This window comes from Eretmochelys imbricata, chromosome 5 (genome assembly GCF_965152235.1).
Source record: "Eretmochelys imbricata isolate rEreImb1 chromosome 5, rEreImb1.hap1, whole genome shotgun sequence".
NCBI lineage: Eukaryota > Metazoa > Chordata > Testudines > Cheloniidae > Eretmochelys > Eretmochelys imbricata.
In genome coordinates this window covers 128,412,581-128,432,475 of record NC_135576.1, presented here as the reverse complement: position 1 = coordinate 128,432,475, position 19,895 = coordinate 128,412,581, and the positions used below count along the sequence as shown (strand labels likewise).

Sequence of the window (19,895 nt, the reverse complement as noted above, 5' to 3'; positions counted from 1 at the left end):
CTGGTACCAACTGATCATGTTAGTGTCCAGGGAGACAGATATGTTCCTCTCACTCCTTGTGTTGGTCCCAAGAGTCATGACTGAGGCACTGACAGGACAGCGTGGACCAGGCCATATGTGCAGTGGATATGAAAATGCCATCTCCTGGCCTGTCTAATCTACTCCATTCAAGCACATAGAATTCATGCCACTGCCACACCAGCTGTCCCTTCATTTCTTGAAGAACATGAATCGGGTCTAAATTCAATCGTGCAAGTTAAAGGGCCCAGCCCTTTTCAAATCTGATTTATAATCCATGTTATTTACTAACCTGTGTTTTCCCATCTGGTCTAACCCAGGGTCATGTTCCATTCCTCTCCAGGGCTTTTATCTTTGCATTAAGTTTGTGTGCAAGTAGGATTGTTAGAGGCATGCATTCCTCAGTTTCATCAGTGGCATAATCAAACATCAAACCCTGCATTGAGGCAATAGAGAATAAAACATAATTCCAAGGCACTTATTTCCATTTTCTGTTCATGGGAAGAGGCATCTGTGACATGAAGTCTGGGTGTAGTGTCACTTGCTTCTTTACACATACACCAGTCTTGAAATCAAACAGCCGACCAGTGTAATCCCTTCTTCAAAGAATCTCAGATCAACAGCATTGCCTGGTTCCCAAGAAATAATTCCATCTCATCAATAACCCACTCTAATCAGAGACCAAAACAAAGAGCTAACTGCTGTTGCTTGCACAGCTCCACCCGCCCTCCTCAAAACTACCTGTACACACAACCATCCATAACCCAAAACACCATAGCATGTCTTTTTAAGAACTTGAAAGACTAACACAGTGCCACCTGATGACATCTGCCATAACAAAAAGTTTAGTTGTAGCTTTAGCCTTTACAGCCGTTGGATATGTGCAGGCAGCACTTATTGAAACCAATGCGTGCCAGGTTTTCTTGGCCTTGTTATTAATCATGTACACAATATTTAGTTCAAACCCACATGCTTTAATTGTCTACCATGTATTCTGCATAGTCTTTTTTTTTTTTTAAACAAAGGATATGCTCCAATGCAAATTAACTGAGTTTGCAATGTATATTGGACTGGGCTTTAACTGCTTAAAATAAAGACACTTTACCTGGTCCCCAGCTCCAATGTCATCTTCACTCTTGCCATGGGAGACAGCATGTTTGATTTCTTTACACTGTTGTTCTAGAGCTACCAGCACTGTACAAGTCTTATAGTCTAATCCTGGTGAAGAGAAGTGGAAGTGAATGATACCACAATATTCTTCTTTTGTTTGTTTTCAGAAATAAGTCAGCTATAAAAGCTTTACTTCACAGATAGTTCAAAAAAGGTTGGCTGAAGATTTGAGGTATTTGGGTTACAAAGTGTAGGAATTAATCTTATGCCAGAAGCTTGGCTTCGTCTCCCTCCAGTGGGTAGGCCATGTATAAACATTTGCACATTACAGTCCCCAAGCTATTCTGGGCTTTTAGGCAAATTAGCAGAAGCTCATGCTTTTCATGAGGTGTCAGATTCTATCCCATAGGTCACGCAATCAGAGACATTGTCCATATTCTGTTATTGGTGGACAAATGCCAATGCCTAAAGTCATTTAATTAGGAAAGTTTGAAGAGTGTTGTGAAAGGAAGCAGGGCTTTTTTTCATTGTCTCCTGTAAAGGGCACTTGATGAAACTAGACAGAAGTATATTTGAGATGAATACAGGGAAATGCTGACGTAGAATAGTCATGTAGGGGAGTCACTGCTGCAGGAACCCACTGTAGCAACTACATTAGTAGGAATACTGAAGAATTCCCTTGTGTATGAACTTCAAGTCTCAAAGTTTACTCAAACCTAAATACAAGGAAGACCAGTCCTTCTGTTTTTATAATAGGCCATCTGGCTGCAGACAAGTCATATACCATGCCTAACCATCCTGTCATTTATGCGTGCTCCAATTCCACTACTTCAGTGGGAATGGTGGGGGTTCAGCACTTCTAACAGTCAATTTCTGAGTGACATGTTGACTCAAGGCCACATCCAATACACATCCATATTTATATTATCTTTTTTCCTCCTGCAGGATCAGAGTCATCCATGATGTTATTTCACTGAGGACTGTTACAGAGTAATTTGACAGCACGTAATCAGAACTGACTATGAACCAGGAAGCAAGTACATAACTCACCTTTTGAAAAGTCATCATAGCCTATCCTCTTAAGGGTCTCTCGCACAATTTGCTGGTAATCCACTACAGCTTTGGAAGTGATCTCTCCACAGAGCAAGATTATCCCTGTTTTGGACACACATTCTGTAAAGAGTTGAAATAATACTACAGTAAAATGAAAGTTCTCGCTATGTGTATAGGCTTTTGAAAGAGTATTTGGTCCTAGAAGCAACTGTGTAGTACAGTTTGAGGCTGATTGGACAGAACATGTTGTGGAATTGCTTCAGTAAATAAGTCTTAAGCTTGGCCTAATTTTTAAACATGTCTTGCTACCAATCACAGACTCTTGTCCTTTGCAACAGTGTGGGATGGATCCTCCTGTCTACTCCAGTTGCTTTATACTGTTCTGGACACCTGAGATTCCCTCAGTGAAACTGAATCCCCTGGTGGTGCAAAGCAACTCCTCCTGGCCCTGGACGTGGTGAGAGTTCTCAGTAAACAGCGAGCATCATCAGAATGGCTCTGTACTCCACCAAGTGCCAGTTGCCATGAAGTCTGGCTGTCCAGCTGACCAAGGAGGCAATTTATAGCACTTTGAAGTGTGACCCTGTGATCCTGTAACTATTCCCTTCCAATTGCCTGTTGCTCCCACTTGATGCCTCTTATCTTGGTTTAGACAGTAAACTTTGGGGGCAGGAATAGTCTTAGGCCCAGATTTCTAATAGTATTTAGCTATTGCTATGCAGAATGTTGCAACGCCTAGACACTTAGGAGCCAAAATGCCATTGACAGTCTATGGGAATTAGGCTCCCAAGTGTTTAAATCCCTTTTGAAAAGAGGATTTAGGATCCTAAATCAGTTAGATATTGTAGCGCTGATTGCAGCAACACCTAAATACCTTTAAAAATCTGGACCTTAGTGTCTGCAGTGCCAAGCCCAGCAAGCTCAGATTTTAAGTAAGACCCCCTCCCTCCCCTCCCCCGGTGCTACTACAGTACAGTCTCTCAATTTACAGTACATACAACAAAGTGGCTGTCCTGAGCTGCACGTACCTTTGTCTAAAGTTAAAACACAATCAAATGAAAGCCAGCAGCTGCTCCTCGCCCTCAAAACAAAAAACCAACCAACCAAAATCATTGAGCCCAAACAATACCTCTGCCCACAGACCATTAGTGATTGTTGGGTGTGGGGCTGGACACCACCTATGCTAAATCCAAGGGCGGGTCACAACCTGCTATCATAAATGTCTGAAGCACCATTGTACTCACACCCTTTGCACTACTGCAATAATATGTGTACAAAATAAGCCTTGTGAGGTATCATATGAAAGCTAGTATGCTGCTGATTATTAATATCATTGCAAAATGCATCTGTTAATGTTATATGTGAAATTATGAATTCCCTCAGTATGATATAACTAGAACATGTTTACAGCCAGCAGCCTAGCCCAGGTGATAAACAAGTCTGTCCTCGACAAAGGAATGTGGGTTTACCTTAATTTCCATATTATCAATACACAGAGCCATCAAGCTAAACCAGTGGGGTTTATTCTGATCCTGAACTGGAGAGACAGAGAATTAACATGGCTCCTGGACCCCAGAGAGACACAGGAGACTGAATCCCCAGGAGGCCTTTCTGAGACATCAGTTCAGAGATAAGGAACAGAGAGATTCCATCTTTATCCTTTACCTTAGAAGACAAAGAAACCACATGATTTGATCTCGCTGATGAGTCCTGGCCAGCAAAAGCTGGAAAGCCAACTGTGGATGAGAGAAACTGCCTTGAACAAAGACTGTATCTTGCTAGATTAAGTTTTAGACTTTTAGATTCATATTTTCACTTTTATTTGCTTGTAACCAGCTCTACCTTTATCTTGTTTATTTGGTATCACTTAATCAATGCTCTTTTGTTAATAAATTTGCTTTGCTTTCATTATAAATCATCAGTGCTGTGTAAGTTCAGTAAAGTGTGTGCTTCTAGGAAGCTAGCAAGTTGGAGTGTTTTACTGTCTCTGTAAAGGCAGCAAACACTTTCTCTATGAGGGCCTCTGCAGTAGGACAATTTTGGGGTGAATTCAGGGCTGGAAAGATACTATGGTCAGTCTGCAAGGAGTAATCAGGTTGGGCAAAACCAGGGTGAAGCTGTGATGGGATCCCTGGGGTACAACCTGGAACTGTGGGAGTGCTGTGCCCTTAACTCTCCAGCCTGGGCTGTCTCTTTCAATGCTTTGTTAGTGACAAGCAGCAAACCTCTCCAGGTGCTGTCGTCACTTAGCTAAAAGCATGCAGGGAAATGCCCAGCTAAATTACATGAGTGCTATCTCTAAGCCACACATGAACCATACATAGAGAAACACCAGCAAATCCCCCAAGCCTTGCACCCCAGAAATGTACAGTTTTACACTGCTCAAGACCTTCTCTTGAACAATGAAGGTTCATTAATTTATTTGCCGCTTTTTCAAAGAATAGTGGACAAGCACCAGCCTCTGTAATCAGAACAGATTCCCCATGAACTTTAGACAAACTCACTGGTAAAGATAAAACATTAAAATAAGCTTATTAACTACAGAAAGACAGATTTTAAGTGAGTATAAGTGGTAGGCGTAAATGTCAAAGACAGTTACCTAAGAAATAAAAAGTAAAAGCACAGTCTAAATCCGAAGCTCTATTAGACTAAGGAAGATTTGAATCAAACAGCTTTTCCCAACCCACTGAATGTCACAAGTAGGTTACATATCTTAATACACCAGCTGAATTTCCTTCTCAGCCTGGGACCAATCTCCTCAGTTTGAAGTCTTTGTCTTCCCATCATTATTGTTGCCTTCAGTGTAGGTGGGGGAGAAGAGAAGTAGTCTCATGATGCCACTGTTCCTTATTTTATACTCTCAATTCCTGTCCAGGAAAAATATTGGCCCAGACATGTCCTGATGGGCCTTGCTGAGTCAGAGTTGAGCAATCCCGTGGTGCCTGTGCAACTGTCTCTTACAGAATTGTAAATCTCTTCTTTACAATTCCCCTTCTGGTCAATGGCTCGTGATGGTCACATAATGCCTGTTTGGGTGTGGGTCACCTCCTTTGTTGCCACTGGAGAACTAGCAGTGGGCGACTCCCAGACAAAAGGCAGATAGTTACCAAACCCCTTAGAGGCCTGGATGAATCCCAAAACATCAGAGGTTTTGCACAGTGTATCAGAGGTGTTGTCTACACAGATGTTTCACACTCCCAATGAGAGTCTTGTGAACTTCAGTGTCAGACAGTATCTCTTGGATTCTCTGGGAAGCCTTAGCTGTCTAGAGGTTTATAGATTAGCAGCACACTCCAGTGATTCTCATCTCTGATTTCTGATTAAACGGATGCCCTAAAATGATTTTGATTCAAGTGAGCTTTTGCTGCACTTGAACCCAGAAAAAATTAGTAGAATAACTACTCCATCTCCTGATTTATCCTCCTTGGATCTGTGGCAGCATCTTCCGTCTGGATTTACTGCTACCACCGTGTCATCAGTGTTTTGATGAAGCAGATGTATGTCTCAGATTAAGGTAGTGCTGGAAGACAATTTAAGAGCCCATTTTCAAAAAGAATTGGTCTATGAAATTTCAAGGAAAGTGAAATTGAGGCCTTCAAAACTACATTTTCACACAGTAACTTTTCACCTATACACCTAGCTTTAACAGATTTGTAAAATGAAGTTAATAGCTGTGTAACAGGGATATTAAGGTTAAAGTGTACATATATTGCTTTGAGATCCTCCACAGAATTTAAAGCCAGAAGAGATCATTAGATCACCTAGTCTGACTTCCTATACATCACAGGCCATTAAATTTCACCCATTTACCCAGTAACTTGTGCCTGACTAAAGTATATCTTCCAGAAAGGCACCAAGTCTTGATTTGAAGACATCAAGAGATGGAGAATCCACCACTTCCCTTGGTAGTTTGTTCTCATGGTTAATTACCCTCTCTGTTAAAACACTGTGCTTTATTTCTAATTTGACTTTGTCTGGCTTCAGCTTCTGGTTCTTATTATGCCTCTCTTTTCTAGATTAAAGAGCCCCATAGTACCTGGGATTTTCTCCCCATGAAGGTATTTATCTATTGTAATCAAGTCACATCTCAATCTTATTTCTGATGAGCAAAATAGATAGAGTTCCTTAAGTTTGTTAGGCATGTTCTCCAGCCCTCAGTTCACTTTGTGGCTTCTCTGCACCCTCTCCAGTTTTGCAATATCCTTTTAAATTTGTTGACACCAGAACTGGATGCAGTATTCTCACATTGGTCTTACAAATGCTGTATACAGAGGTAAAATCAACTCCCAACTGAGTACTCTGCTGTTTGTACCACTGCATTAGCCCCTCTTGTCACAGCATCACACTCAGAGCTCCTGTTGAGTTGCTTGTCCACTATGACCCCTGCATTCTTTTCAAAGTCACTGAGGTCCGGGATACAGTCCCCCTTCTATAGGTATGGCCTGCATTCCTTCTTCCTCAATATATATCCTGGCATTTGTCTGTATTAAAACAAATTATGTTTGAGTGGGCCCAGTTTACCAAGTGATCCAGATCACTCTATATGAGTACCATGGCCTCCTCATTATTTACCACTTGGTCACTCTTTGTGTTACCTACAAATTTTATCAGCAGTGATTTTATACTTATTTCTAGATCACTGATTTGAAGTTTGAATAGCCTCAGGTCTAGAACAGATGCAGAACCCCACAAGAAACACCCCCATTTACAGACTCCTCTTTGACAACTACTTTGAGATCTGTCAGTTAGCCACTTTTTAATCCATATAATGTATGCTCTATTGATACTGTATCATGCTAACATTGAATCAGAATATTATGGAGCACTAAGTCAAATGTCTGATCAAAAAAAACCCACTACATTTATTACATCCACAAAGTTACTTTATCAACCAAACTTTTAATCTCAAAGAATAAAACCGGGTTTGTTTGACAAGACTTATTTTCCTTAAAATCACATTGACTAGCAACTAATTATACTGCTATCCTTTAATTCTTCACTGATTCCTGTATCAGGTTTTCCATTATCTTCCCCAGGATTGATGTCAGGGTAATTGGCCTGGGACACCTTGGAACATCCTGCTTGCCCTTTTTGAATACTGGCACATTAGTATTCTTCCAGTCTTCTGGAATTTCCTTGGTATTCCAATATTTATTAAAAATTAACATCATCAAGCCAGGGATCTCCTAATCCAAATCTTTTAGGACTTGTAGGTGCCAGTTATCTCGGCCTGATGATTTAAAAATATTTATCCCTAGAAGATGTTGTCTAATGTCATCCTCAGTTACTAATAGACTGGAAAATACTTCATCATCTTCATGTCATACAAGTATATCATCATGGTTCTTTCCAAAAACAGAACAGAAATATTTATTGAACACGTCTACCTTTCCCCCAAACCTGATATACTTCAACTCTTTATTGTCCTTAGTCCCGCCAGCGCTGGATTTTTCTCTGGTGTCTTTAGCTTCCTTTATCAAATTTCTACACTTCTGAACTTCTATTTTATATCCAGTGCTATGTCCCCTTTCTCCATTTGGTATATATTCCTTTCCCCACCCCATCCCCAAACTACTGCTTTCACTTTACACTGAACCAGTTTGGGCTTTTAGCCAAAGTTGTCTTCTTTCTTGATTGTGGACTCGTGGCTTTTTGGCCATCTAATAAACAAATCATTGAATGCAAAGCTATACAAATGCAGAGAATTATTTATTTTACTTTTTTAAATTTATTTTTTCTTAATCAGAAAAGAGTACTTACCACAAGCAACCTTAGCATCTGGATCAACTCTGATATGAGCATCAATGACAGCATCGCTGATCTGATCACACTTTTTATCTAGACAAAAAGTAATATATTATTTAGTTGTTACCTGTAATAAATATTTTTAAAACATAATACAAACATGATCTCCAGAAGTATGCCATGTACTAAGAGCATCAGGTAGGCACCATAAAGAAGGAGATGCATAAACAGAATTTCCTTCCCAATGGAAATGAGAGTTCTAGTTTTTAAGTACCTGCCTAGATGCAAGTTTGGCACCAAATATACAGAAATGGATCTATGCCTTTACTTTCTCCTCCCGCTCCAGTCCACAACAGCAGAAACATCCCTGCTATCTCCCAGTACCCCAGGCCCCACAAGTTATAATGAGTCACCAGGAGGGGAAATAGCCTTCTCTAAAATGGTCTGAAAACTTAGTTTCAGGGAAAAACTCCACAATCACTGAAAAAGGTATTGAATCAAATGGTAGCTAAGCTTTGGGACAAGGACTATATTTTACTTTGTACAGTGCCTCGTACTCTAGGATACCCAATGCTGACTGGAGATTAACTTCTAGGCATTATCACTGTACATATAACCTGGACAAAAAGGTGAGCTGTAACTAGATCAGAACTAGAAGAAAACATTAAAGAAAAATACTACACTAGATTGTTTATAAATATGTAATTTCTTAGAGCAGTGCATTGAGCATATGGAAGGACAGATTAGATCCAAAAATCTGTAGTTTGTGTCAGTAGAGACCTGATCCAATTAAGTTTGTTGAAAATTTTATTTTCAAACTTCCATTTAATGTGAAAAACAATTCCTCTCTTTTCAGAGCTCCTCTAAGGCAAGCAAATGTGGAATTTGTAGAGAAGATAAACAGACTGTGATGTGACTATAACCAGGTGTTGAGGTATGCAGCGCTTAATATTCATAAGATAAAATTCTTTTCTTCCTGTCTTCATCCGCAAACAGGGCAGGAATTTAAGGAAATTAATTTCAACCAGAGGGTTTACGTGCTCCTAATATTTGGAGCAAAGCTAACAATTATGCACAGCAACGGTATTTTTTTCTGTAATAATAAAGCAGTGACTTAAGATTCAGAGGGTGAGTGCAACCTGCACCAAGGACTTAAAGTCAGGAGGCATTTGGACAGAGTACTATGCAAACAAAGAAGTATGTATTTATGCTGAAAAATCTCAACTTGACGTTTTAATGTTAACTTCTGGCTTTACTTTAATTACTAGAAACATAGGGCCAGATTTTTAAAGGTTTTTAGGTGCCTAAACATGAAGATAGATGAGCAGTGGGGTTTCTCTAAAGCATCTAGGCACCCAAAGTCTATTGATGCTTCTGAAAAATACCATTAGGAACCTATCTGCATCTTTAAGCATCTAAATATCTTTAAAAATCTGGGCCTTTACTCACCACTACTCCCACACTCAAGTTCAAATTAAGAACAGACCAAAACAAAAAGGAAGAGCACGAAGAATTTGTGAGCCACATAAATATAGTGAAGCTTTGGTGTATAATTTTTATGTCAAAAGAAGAAAAGGAGTACTTGTGGCACCTTAGAGACTAACCAGTTTATTTGAGCATGAGCTTTCGTGAGCTACAGCTCACTTCATCAGATACATACCGTGGAAACTGCAGCAGACTTTATATATACACAGAGAATATGAAACAATACCTCCTCCCACCCCACTGTCCTGCTGGTAATAGCTTATCTAAAGTAATCGTCAGGTTAGGCCATTTCCAGCACAAATCCAGGTTTTCTCACCCTCCACCCCCCCACACAAATTCACTCTCCTGCTGGTGATAGCCCATCCAAAGTGACAACTCTTTACACAATGTGCATGATAATGAAGTTAGGCCATTTCCTGCACAAATCCAGGTTCTCTCACTCCCTCACCCCCCTCCAAAAACCCACCCCCATACACACACAGACTCACTCTCCTGCTGGTAATAGCTCGTCCAAACTGACCACTCTCCAAGTTTAAATCCAAGTTAAACCAGAACATCTGGGGGGGGGGGGGGGAGGAAAAAACAAGAGGAAATAGGCTACCTTGCATAATGACTTAGCCACTCCCAGTCTCTATTTAAGCCTAAATTAATAGTATCCAATTTGCAAATGAATTCCAATTCAGCAGTTTCTCGCTGGAGTCTGGATTTGAAGTTTTTTTGTTTTAAGATAGCGACCTTCATGTCTGTGATTGCGTGACCAGAGAGATTGAAGTGTTCTCCGACTGGTTTATGAATGTTATAATTCTTGACATCTGATTTGTGTCCATTTATTCTTTTACGTAGAGACTGTCCAGTTTGACCAATGTATATGGCAGAGGGGCATTGCTGGCACATGATGGCATAAATCACATTGGTGGATGCGCAGGTGAACGAGCCTCTGATAGTGTGGCTGATGTTATTAGGCCCTGTGATGGTGTCCCCTGAATAGATATGTGGGCACAATTGGCAACGGGCTTTGTTGCAAGGATAAGTTCCTGGGTTAGTGGTTCTGTTGTGTGGTATGTGGTTGTTGGTGAGTATTTGCTTCAGGTTGCGGGGCTGTCTGTAGGCAAGGACTGGCCTGTCTCCCAAGATTTGTGAGAGTGTCGGGTCATCCTTTAGGATAGGTTGTAGATCCTTAATAATGCGTTGGAGGGGTTTTAGTTGGGGGCTGAAGGTGACGGCTAGTGGCGTTCTGTTATTTTCTTTGTTAGGCCTGTCCTGTAGTAGGTAACTTCTGGGAACTCTTCTGGCTCTATCAATCTGTTTCTTTACTTCCGCAGGTGGGTATTGTAGTTGTAAGAAAGCTTGACAGAGATCTTGTAGGTGTTTGTCTCTGTCTGAGGGGTTGGAGCAAATGCGGTTGTATCGCAGAGCTTGGCTGTAGACGATGGATCGTGTGGTGTGGTCAGGGTGAAAGCTGGAGGCATGCAGGTAGGAATAGCGGTCAGTAGGTTTCCGGTATAGGGTGGTGTTTATGTGACCATTGTTTATTAGCACTGTAGTGTCCAGGAAGTGGATCTCTTGTGTGGACTGGACCAGGCTGAGGTTGATGGTGGGATGGAAATTGTTGAAATCATGGTGGAATTCCTCAAGGGCTTCTTTTCCATGGGTCCAGATGATGAAGATGTCATCAATATAGCGCAAGTAGAGTAGGGGCTTTAGGGGACGAGAGCTGAGGAAGCGTTGTTCTAAATCAGCCATAAAAATGTTGGCATACTGTGGGGCCATGCGGGTACCCATAGCAGTGCCGCTGATCTGAAGGTATACATTGTCCCCAAATGTGAAATAGTTATGGGTAAGGACAAAGTCACAAAGTTCAGCCACCAGGTTAGCCGTGACATTATCGGGGATAGTGTTCCTGATGGCTTGTAGTCCATCTTTGTGTGGAATGTTGGTGTAGAGGGCTTCTACATCCATAGTGGCCAGGATGGTGTTTTCAGGAAGATCACCGATGGATTGAAGTTTCCTCAGGAAGTCAGTGGTGTCTCGAAGGTAGCTGGGAGTGCTGGTAGCATAGGGCCTGAGGAGGGAGTCTACATAGCCAGACAATCCTGCTGTCAGGGTGCCAATGCCTGAAATGATGGGGCGCCCAGGAGTTCCAGGTTTATGGATCTTGGGTAGTAGATAGAATATCCCAGGTCGGGGTTCCAGGGGTGTGTCTGTGCGGATTTGATCTTGTGCTTTTTCGGGAAGTTTCTTGAGCATATGCTGTAGTTGCTTTTGGTAACTCTCAGTGGGATCATAGGGTAATGGCTTGTAGAAACTCGTGTTGGAGAGCTGCCGAGCAGCCTCTTGTTCATATTCCGACCTATTCATGATGACAACAGCACCTCCTTTGTCAGCCTTTTTGATTATGATGTCAGAGTTGTTTCTGAGGCTGTGGATGGCATTGCGTTCCGCATGGCTGAGGTTATGGGGCAAGTGAAGCAGCATCACTTCAGGCATTGGCACCCTGACAGCAGGATTGTCTGGCTATGTAGACTCCCTCCTCAGGCCCTATGCTACCAGCACTCCCAGCTACCTTCGAGACACCACTGACTTCCTGAGGAAACTTCAATCCATCAGTGATCTTCCTGATAACACCATCCTGGCCACTATGGATGTAGAAGCCCTCTACACCAACATTCCACACAAAGATGGACTACAAGCCGTCAGGAACACTATCCCCGATAATGTCACGGCTAACCTGGTGGCTGAACTTTGTGACTTTGTCCTTACCCATAACTATTTCACATTTGGGGACAATGTATACCTTCAGATCAGCGGCACTGCTATGGGTACCCGCATGGCCCCACAGTATGCCAACATTTTTATGGCTGATTTAGAACAACGCTTCCTCAGCTCTCGTCCCCTAAAGCCCCTACTCTACTTGCGCTATATTGATGACATCTTCATCATCTGGACCCATGGAAAAGAAGCCCTTGAGGAATTCCACCATGATTTCAACAATTTCCATCCCACCATCAACCTCAGCCTGGTCCAGTCCACACAAGAGATCCACTTCCTGGACACTACAGTGCTAATAAACAATGGTCACATAAACACCACCCTATACCGGAAACCTACTGACCGCTATTCCTACCTGCATGCCTCCAGCTTTCACCCTGACCACACCACACGATCCATCGTCTACAGCCAAGCTCTGCGATACAACCGCATTTGCTCCAACCCCTCAGACAGAGACAAACACCTACAAGATCTCTGTCAAGCTTTCTTACAACTACAATACCCACCTGCGGAAGTAAAGAAACAGATTGATAGAGCCAGAAGAGTTCCCAGAAGTTACCTACTACAGGACAGGCCTAACAAAGAAAATAACAGAACGCCACTAGCCGTCACCTTCAGCCCCCAACTAAAACCCCTCCAACGCATTATTAAGGATCTACAACCTATCCTAAAGGATGACCCGACACTCTCACAAATCTTGGGAGACAGGCCAGTCCTTGCCTACAGACAGCCCCGCAACCTGAAGCAAATACTCACCAACAACCACATACCACACAACAGAACCACTAACCCAGGAACTTATCCTTGCAACAAAGCCCGTTGCCAATTGTGCCCACATATCTATTCAGGGGACACCATCACAGGGCCTAATAACATCAGCCACACTATCAGAGGCTCGTTCACCTGCGCATCCACCAATGTGATTTATGCCATCATGTGCCAGCAATGCCCCTCTGCCATGTACATTGGTCAAACTGGACAGTCTCTACGTAAAAGAATAAATGGACACAAATCAGATGTCAAGAATTATAACATTCATAAACCAGTCGGAGAACACTTCAATCTCTCTGGTCACGCAATCACAGACATGAAGGTCGCTATCTTAAAACAAAAAAACTTCAAATCCAGACTCCAGCGAGAAACTGCTGAATTGGAATTCATTTGCAAATTGGATACTATTAATTTAGGCTTAAATAGAGACTGGGAGTGGCTAAGTCATTATGCAAGGTAGCCTATTTCCTCTTGTTTTTTCCTCCCCCCCCCCCAGATGTTCTGGTTTAACTTGGATTTAAACTTGGAGAGTGGTCAGTTTGGACGAGCTATTACCAGCAGGAGAGTGAGTCTGTGTGTGTATGGGGGTGGGTTTTTGGAGGGGGGTGAGGGAGTGAGAGAACCTGGATTTGTGCAGGAAATGGCCTAACTTCATTATCATGCACATTGTGTAAAGAGTTGTCACTTTGGATGGGCTATCACCAGCAGGAGAGTGAATTTGTGTGGGGGGGTGGAGGGTGAGAAAACCTGGATTTGTGCTGGAAATGGCCTAACCTGACGATTACTTTAGATAAGCTATTACCAGCAGGACAGTGGGGTGGGAGGAGGTATTGTTTCATATTCTCTGTGTATATATAAAGTCTGCTGCAGTTTCCACGGTATGTATCTGATGAAGTGAGCTGTAGCTCACGAAAGCTCATGCTCAAATAAACTGGTTAGTCTCTAAGGTGCCACAAGTACTCCTTTTCTTTTTGCGAATACAGACTAACACGGCTGTTACTCTGAAACCTGTCAATTTTTATGTCCACACTCACAGGCTTGTTATGTTGGTGCATATGAAGTACAAGTACATTTCAGTTCAGTGAACAATAGTTCTGTGGTTGAGTGTTCACATTCTGTAGCTGCAACAGGAAAGTGAATTTCAGTGCTAGTGTATTTTGATCTTTTCGTATTTGCTTTCCATGAATGATCTTGTCCTAACGCCTTAACAATGCAAATACTCATGAAAATCAAGTAAGTGTGACTGACTATTGATCAAAGGCTAATTATTTTCCTTTGCTAGTCAGTTGTAAAACTTACAATTTGCTATTTCCTACAAGGAAGTGCACTGGCATGGACTTCTGCACCTGTTCAGAGTCTTATTCAGACTCCATGCTAGTGTACTTACTTGTAGGATCAGAACCTTTGTCAGTTACATAAGTCAATCAGCCAGGGTGAGCTGGCGGACAAGAGATAATTGCTAAGAAGTTAATGAAGATATGACCAAATTTGAAAATGTTGTTATCTGACATCAATATGTGAAGGTGAAATTCACTCAATGAATTATTTGCCTCTAATCTGAAGAGATGAAAGAATGTTTTCTAGCTAGCAGCAGACTTTGTTCTTTCAGTATATTAGGTATCCTAAAATGCATTCCACATTGCTATGGAATGAAACAAGACAGACAGCAACACCAAAAACTCTGGGGGCCTCATGTTCCCCTCTCTTTATGCAGGAGGAGAGGAGCCAAGAGAGAAAGTAGACTGTAGAGAGCAGTGATCCACCCAGACCAGACCTACACCGTCCCGGACCGCAGTATCTTTGATAACCTATTTCTGGTTCGTGACCTTTTGTAACTCGGGAGTAGAGACGGTCTGTCGTTCGCCCTCCTGTCCCTAGATCAGGAGAAGGCGTTCGACAGGGTGGACCACGGGTACCTCCTGAACACTCTGCAAACGTTTGGCTTCGGACCCCAGTTTGTGGGTTTTCTCTGGGTGCTGTACGCCTCCACAGAGTGTCTGGTTAAGCTCAACTGGACCCTGACTGAACCGGTCAGCTTCGGGTGAGGAGTATGGCAGGGGTGCCCCCTCTCGGGCCAGCTGTACGCTCTGGTGATCAAGCCCTTCCTCTGCCTCCTCTGCAGGAGGTTGACAGGGTTGATGCTGTGGGAGCCGGAGCTGCGGCTGGTCCTGTCGGCGTACGCCGATGACGTGCTCCTCGTGGTCCAGGACTCGGGCAACTTGGAGTGGGTGGAGGCTTGCCAGGCCATCTATTTGGCAGCCTCTTCCGCCCGGGTCAACTGGGTTAAGAGCTCTGGCTTGGCAGTAGGAGACGGGCGGCGGGCGAGCTCCCTCCCACCCGCGCTTCAGACCATCCGGTGGAGCACAGGTCCGCTGCTCTACCTCGGCGTTTACCTTTCTGCCACACATCCCTCTCCACCGGAGAACTGGGAAAATTTAGAGGGCGGGGTGATAGAGCGGCTCTGGAAATGGACGGGACTACTCCGATGTCTCTCCCTCCGTGGGAGAGCGCTGGTGCTTAATCAGCTAGTCCTGTCCAAGCTCTGGTACCGGCTCAACACCCAGGTCCCGGCCCCGGGTTTCCTGACCAACCTCCGGACATCGATTCTGGGGTTCTTTTGGTCAGGAATGCACTGGGCCCCTGTAGGGGTTCTTCATCTACCCCTGAAGGAAAGAGGACAGGGTCTGAAGTGTCTGCACACTCAGGTCTGCGTCTTCCGCCTCCAGGCCCTACAGAGGCTCCTCTATAGTGCAGGCAGTTCAGCGTGGAGCATACTGGTGCACGCCATCCTGCGCCGCATCCGAGGGCTCCGATATGACCAGCAGCTCTTTTATCTCCGTCCGGGAGGTCTTCCGCAAGAACTCTCCAGGCTGCCGGTCTTCTACCAGGACCTCCTCCAGACTTGGAAACTGTTTTTAACGATCAGGTCCGTGGCAGCCACTGAGGGGGTAGATCTCCTCACGGAGCCCCTGCTACACAACACCCAACTCCATGTGCAGGTGGCGGAGTCCCACTCGGTGCGCCAGAGCTTGATCCTGGCAGAAGTCACGAGAGTCGGAGACCTCCTGGACTACGACCAGGGAGACTGGCTGGATCCCCTGATGCTCGCCTGGTGCAAGGGGCTCTCCAGACCTCATACCCCCCGGCGCATACTTCAGGAGGTGAAGGCCACTTTGCCGCCCGCTGCTCGAGCTTACCTCGATCGGGTCCTGCTTGAGGGCACGCCCCGCCCACCCTCTACCCCAGGCCTGCCGGACCTTTTAATTGGACCCCTGCCCCGTAGACCCAATCGATCCCCTCACCACTTTACGGCAAGCCGGCTGCATGAACTGCAGCCAGTACGCTTCCAAACCACGCCAAGGAAACATTTACACGCCCTCACCCTAGTGTCCCACCCCGACACAAAGTGGCGAGACCTTCTGTCACCTTTGGAGAGTGAGCAGCCCCAGTGGGCCAGCCTATATTCCACCTTGGTTCCGAGGCCCGTCGGGGACATCAGTTGGCGGCTCCTTCACGGAGCTGTGAGCACGGGCACATACTTGGCGTGGTTCAACCCCATCCCAGACACCTGTCCCTTTTGCGGTGTGAGGGAAACCCTGGCGCACGTATATTTGGAGTGCGCCAGGCTGCAGCCCCTGTTCCAGCTCCTCACAAATCTTTTATTACATTTTAGGTTGCATTTTTCCCCTCACCTTTTTATTTATGCACTCCCCATCCGTGGCCTCACAAAGTGGCGGGATCTCCTAGTTAACCTCCTCCTGGCCCTGGCTAAAACGGCCATCTATAAAACCAGAAAGAGGAGGTTGGCCAATGGAGTTTCCTGTGACTGTGGGGCCGTTTTCCGATCCTTGGTCCGTTCATGTATCCGGGCGGAGTTCCTCTGGATGGCATCCACCAACTCCCTTGATGCTTTTGAGGAGCGGTGGGCGCTGTCCGAGGCTATCTGCTCGGTGTCCCCGTCCAGCTTCCTTTGTTTTGACCCTTTGATTGGGGGAGAGAGTAAGGGACCCCAGCCCCAGCCATTGCTGCTGCAGACACTATCACCTTACAGGGGTCCTTTCACACGTGGGTGCACATGCCCCTCCCCCCCCTGGGTTGTCCACCCCACAGCCTGCCCCTTTTGTTGAGTGCTTTCAGAGGAGGGAATTGTTGGTGACACTCGGGCATGGCGCCAGGTAACTCGAGGGGGTGGCAGACCTTGAGAGTCGATGAAGCCCCCTCACTCTGGACCACCAGGTAACTCGGAAGGGTGGAAGACCACGAGAGTCGAGGAAGCCCCCCACTCGGGGCCCAGGCAAGCTTGAACACTTCCCTCCCCTGAAGCTAATGAGGAAACAATTGTGATCGGTTGCTGTGTTACACATTGCATATGCTGTTGTTTTGTTTTGTAAGTGTGTTATGCAAATAAAAAAACCCACCTTTTTTGCTTCCAAAAAAAAAAAATTACTCTCCTGTAGCCATCTGGCCTGACCCTGTCACATATCCCCCACTCTGCTCAACACTACGGGGTTGGGCAACTTGGGATGTCAGGCAGTGTACTCGTGACAAGCCATCTGCATTGCCATGGTGGCTTTCAGCCCGGTGTTGTATGGTGAATTGGAAAGGTTGTAGGGACAGGAACCATCTGGTCAGCCTTGCGTTCTTCTCTTTATTTCGCTGCATCCACTGGAGGGGGGCATGGTCGGTCACAAGAGCAAACCGTCATCCCAGAAGGTAATAATGTAGTGTTTCCATGGCCCATTTCACAGCTAGGCACTCTCTTTTGCTTCAAAAAAAAAATTACTCTCCTGTAGCCATCTAGCCTGACTCTGTCACAGTATATAAAATCTCCCCACTGTATTTTCTACTGCATGCATCCGATGAAGTGAGCTGTAGCTCACAAAAGCTTATGCTCAAATAAATTTGTTAGTCTTTCAAAAGCCTTTTGTGTTTGATGCACTCTTCTCCCACTGACTTCAATGGGAGTTTTAGCAATAACTTCAATAGGAACAGAGTTAGGCCAGTGCTGGGTGCTTTGCACATCCCTACCCCAACTTTAGGTCCTATTCTTTCCTCTAAAATGGGCACAAACGATATAAAGTGGAACATTTGGAGATTGTAAAGAGGCAGCATGCAGATTTTTTTGTCATGTGAGCATGAGGGGAAAATAGACTTTTCTCTTTGATCAGTATAGTGTCCAAACACTGTATTTTGCTTTAATGATGAATTTTATAGAACAATATTCTGTATTTGGGAGGGGGAAAAAAACCTTTTAAAATTATAAACACTTTTATTCTTTTTCTAATAACCTACAGATGGTAAGTGATGCCACTTACCAATATTGTATTTGAGTCACTGGCAGAGTGAGAAATGAGATAATTAAAAGGTCACAATATACTAGGTCATTCTGGGGTCACTGGGAAAGACAACTGGCTGAGTATCAGCAATCCCTCAACAATGGGACTGTGACAAAGTGGGGATTTTCCCTTGTTATATTGTATGTGAGCCTTACTGTTGAGCCTATGTGAGTTTTATGAATACTGTGTGTGCCTCAGTTTCCCTGTGTGCTGCACCAATGCCTAGGCGATGGGATAAGGGTGTGTGGCTGAGACCCTGTAACCTGAGACCCAGGAGGAGGCTGCGACCAGGTGACACTTTGCCTGGGAAGCAAAACAAAGACCAGGAGGAGGAGCAGCGGGGGGTATCTAAGGTCAGGTCACTGGAAGCTGAGCAGTCTGCTTGAGGGGGACTGGAACGGGGAGTCCTGGGTGTCTGGCCCGGGATTCCTCCAACATGGACTTGGCTGAAAGTTACTGATTTCTGGGCTAACAAGTTCTGTTCTACGCTGTGTTCCTGTCGACTAATAAACCTTCCATTTTATGCTGGTTGAGAGTCACTGCTGACTGTGGAGTTGGGGTGCAGAGCCCTCTGGCTTTCCCAGGAGCCCCGCCCGGGTGGACTCACTGCGGGAAGCGCACAGTGTGGAAGGGGATGATGAATGCTCTGAGGTCAGACCCAGGAAGTTTGAAGCTGTGTAAGCTTCTTGCCCTGGTGACAGTATGCTCAGAGAGAGGAGGCTCCCCCAGAGTCCTGACTGGCTTCATACAGAGCAGTTCCAGAGCATCGGACCTATGACTCTGTGACAGGGACTAAAAGCAGTGCCCTGCCTCAGAGGTTCTTAAACTTGTTGATGCTTAGGCCACATCTGAAAAGGTGTCTGGTAGACCATCTCCCCTCCCATTCTGACCATGCAGACCGAGACCACCATCTTCCTTCCTACTTGCAATCCTACAATACCCCTATAGCAATTTCAGCAATTGTTTATACAGACAAATACTATTTGGAAAGCATAGCATTAAAGATAATTAAGGTGACTGAAGAAGCTCAGTCCTCTTTGAAACGGTGACTGTACTTTGGCTAATTTCATTACGTGTATTGCAGTAACACATGCAGGCCCCAACCAGGGATGAAGGCCCCATTATGCTAGGTGCTTTGCACATGGAATAAGAGTGAGTCCCTGCCCCAAAGAGCTTAGAGATAAGATTTTCAGGAATTACTAGTGACTTTTGATGCCCCAATTTTTGGGTGCTCTGCCTGAGACACTTTAAAGGGACCTGTTTTAGACAGCAGGTGCTCACTCTCTGTAACACAAGCCTGTAAGGTGTCTCAAGTAGAGAACCTACAAATGGAGTCACCAAAAATTACTCTGAAAATCTTGGTCTATTGTTGGAGCTATCAGGGGGCAGTACACACAAACGAGGAAGGACAAACAGTGAACTGACTGCTCCTTAAAATACTAAACCATTGCAGCACACCAGTTGCCTAGCCATTGTCAAGTGTTTCATATACATCACTGCAGAGCTGACCTGAGGAATTTTCACCTTTTCACTCCCATCAGTTCTGTCTCAGGCTAGGTCGTCATTACAGAATTAACTCTGGTTATCTACACTTCAGTTAACTCCTTA

The 19,895-nt window shown here is 44.5% G+C and overlaps 1 pseudogene; it reads right to left on the bottom strand.

Annotated features, from left to right (window-relative positions):
- Positions 1-19,409, bottom strand: part of LOC144265417 (S-adenosylmethionine synthase-like) — a 35,379-nt pseudogene extending 15,970 nt beyond the window's left edge.
- Positions 19,410-19,895: the final 486 nt, after the last annotated feature.